Source organism: Rhinopithecus roxellana, chromosome 19, assembly GCF_007565055.1.
Source record: "Rhinopithecus roxellana isolate Shanxi Qingling chromosome 19, ASM756505v1, whole genome shotgun sequence".
In the NCBI taxonomy this organism is placed as follows: Eukaryota; Metazoa; Chordata; class Mammalia; order Primates; family Cercopithecidae; genus Rhinopithecus; species Rhinopithecus roxellana.
Window position 1 is genome coordinate 41,437,726 of NC_044567.1, and position 3,574 is coordinate 41,441,299.

Sequence of the window (3,574 nt, forward strand, 5' to 3'; positions counted from 1 at the left end):
GCATGGTAAAAAAAAAAAAAAAAAAAAAAAGCTTTTTTTCAAAAGCACAATATAAATAAAGACTAACCAGATGGGCAAAAATTAGTCCAACTCATATGAAAACAGCATAATAATATATGAGGGGCTCCTTATGAACGCTCCAATAAATCACACTAAAAAAATCAACAACTGTGGCTGGGCACGGTGCTCACACCTGTAGTCCCACCACTTTCGGAGGCTGAGGTGGGTAGATCCCGTCTCTACCAAAAATAAAAACATCAGCTGGGCATGGTGGCGTGTGCCTATAATCCCAGCTATTCAGGTGAGTGAGACAGGAGAGTCCCTTGAATGGGGGAGGCAGAGGCTGCAGTGAGCCAAGATCAAGCCACTACACTCCAGCCTACGTGACAGAGGGAGACCCTATCTCAAAAAAAAAAAAAAAGAAAAAAGAAATATCAACAACCAAGTGAAAAAGCAGACCACAGAAAAGAACAAATTGCTCTTCAAACTATAAAAAAATGTCAACTTCACTAATACGAACAGAAATGCAAAGCTACTGCTTGGATATACAAACTTTTACCTGTTGTTAGATTACCAAAGGTATGAAGAATAGCTTTTTTATTTGTATATTGGTAAAACTGGGAACATATATTCATAAAACTACAGGGAGAATAATTTGGGACTATCTATCAAAAATTAACTGCAACACTCCTTTGACCCAATGTTTCCACCTACGGAAATTAATAATCCTATAGATATACTTGTATACAAGCAAAATGACACATATACAAGAGTTAGTCATCAAAGTAGAAGATCAGAAAGTGCATCAACAACTGATCAATTAGGTAACATGGTTAAAAAGGAAAAAAAAAAGCTCTGTACTGAAAACAGGATAAATTGTTCATGCCGGGTGCGGTGGCTCACGCCTGTAATCTCAGCACTTTGGAAGGCCGAGACAGTAGGATCATTTAAGGTCAGGAGTTCAACACCAGCCTGGCCAACATCGTGAAACCCCATCTCTACTAAAAATACAAAAATTGGCTGGGCGTGGTGGCGCATACCTGTAATCCCAGCAACTTGGGAGGCTGAGGCAGGAGAATCGCTTGAGCCCAGAAGGTGGAGGTTGCAGTGAGCTGAGACTGCACCACTGCACTCCAGCCTGGGCGAATGAGCGAAGCTTCAAATGAAAAAAGAAAACTGAAGAAAAAAGAAGACAAAAGTCTCAAAAAAAACAAAAACAAAAACAAAAAAAAAACAAGGTAAATTGTTCAGTGAAATAAATTAAGATGCAGAAGAGTATATAATATTAACCCATTTGTATAAAGATGGAGGGAGTAAATATTTGTCTATTCACATTTGAATATGCAAAAGAAACCTAGAAAGACATGCAAGAAAGTAACAATTACATGGTAGCAGGAAAGCTATTGATAAACTGGGCAGATGAGGAAGAGGAGTAACAGGAAGGATTTTGAATATATTTTCACAATCTGACTGTATAACATAGTCTGAAAATTAAACCATAAAATACATATAGCTAGCCAAAATCATTGTATTTTTCCCTTTTATCTACTCACACCATTACTCTAGTCTATGGCAAAATTACTTTAGAGGTGGCTACCCAAACTGGAGAAGAGTATAGTAATAATAACTAAACCTCTACTTTTTTTAGCTGCCTCATCACATATGCCAGGGTCTAATAAATTCACATGTACACATTTCAGAATAGTACTGAGGTGTAGAAAAATATGATTTCTCTGACAAAGATAATGAAAAGTGGAGAAGAAAATGAGGAATACACAAGAGTCCATGGGAAAGCACACCAAAACGTGATACAGAAGTCCGCATTTCTTTCTTTCTTTCCTTCTTTTTTTTTTTTCTTTCTTGAAACAGGGTGTCACTCTCACCTGTCCCAGGGACTGAAGTACAGTGGTATGACCACGGCTCACTGCAGCCTCGACCTCCTAGGCTCAAGTCATCCTCCTGGCTCAGCTTCCCAAGTAGCTGGAACTACAGGCACATGCCACCATGTGTGACTAAGTCTTTCTATTTTTATTTTTTATATTTACTTTTGCAGAGACCAAGGTCTCCCTATGTTGCCCAGGCTGGTCTCAGACTCCTGTGCTCCAGTGAGCCTCCTACCTTGGCCTCTCAAAGAGCTGGGATTACAGGTGTCGGGCAGCACACCCAGCCTAAAAGTCAACATTTCTTTATATTCAAGCAACAAAGATCCTCAGAGTTAAATAAAATTAATATTCACTAGAAACATCATCTGTCTAGAGATGTACAAAAGAGAAAAAAAGAATCTGAAACAACAGATTTTAGGTCTAACAACAACAACAACAAAATGTGGCTCATTTTTCAAAAAAAATTCCTAACACAAGAAGCTATATCCATTTTAAAAAATAGACTTTTTTTTTTTTTTTTTTTTTCTCTGAGACAGTCTCCTTCTGTCATGCAGGCTAATGGGCAATGGTGCAATCTTGGCTCACCGCAACCTCCACTCCCCGACTTCAAGCGACTCTTCTGCCTCAGCCTCCCAAGTAGCTGGGACTACAGGCACCCACCACCACGCCTGGCTAATTTTTCTATTTTTAGTAGAAACCAGGTTTCACTATGTTGGCCAGGCTGGACTCAAACTCCTGACCTCAGGTGATCCGCCTCCCTCGGCCTTCCAAAGTGCTGGGATCACAGGTGTGAGCTACCTCGCCCAGCCAAAAAAATTAGAATTTTAATTAGAAGTATGTATGTAATAGATCATTCTGCATAAAATATCCAATGCTTGTTTGTCCACAAAGTAGAAAAATTGTGGGTCAATACCATAAAGTTTCATAAATTATAGCCACTACTGTTAAACATGAGTCGAAAACACTGTTTAATTTGATGAAATAAAATAAACTACCAGGTATTTGAAGATACTCCACCGCCCCAGTTTTCAATAAAAATTTTTTCAAGAAATCTCTGCACTTACCCCCATTATCTGTTCTTTTTTAAGCTCCATCCTCATGTGGACACAGTTCATATCTCTATTAAAAAAAAAAAAAAGAAACAGGTAATGAAGAAATATTTCAGATGATCAAAAACGTAGTATCTTCCCTACAACTTCAAAACTCCTGAAAATGGGAGAGCAGCATTTGTACTAGCTGCCCCCCAAGAATATCTCAGAACTTTCTTCACAAACAGTTGTTCCCGACGACATGTGATCTTCAGAGGACAAGCTATTTTTTTAAAGTACATTTTAGGCAAGACGCAGTGGCTCACGCCTGTAATCCCAGCACTTTGGGAGGCCGAGGCAGGCGGATCACGAGGTCGGGAGACCGAGACCATCCTGGCTAACATGGTGAAACCCCGTCTCTACTAAAATAATACAAAAAATTAGCCGGGCGTGGTGGCGGGCGACTGTAGTCCCAGCTACTCGGGAGGCTGAGGCGGGAGAACAGCGACAACCTGGGAGGCGGAGCTTGCAGTGAGTTGAGATTGGGCAACAGAGCGAGACTCCATCTCAAAAAAAAAATAAAATAAACAAATAAATAAAGTACATTTTAACTTTTAAACTCCTGCCACGGGCCAGGCTTGATGGCTCATGCCTGTAATCCCA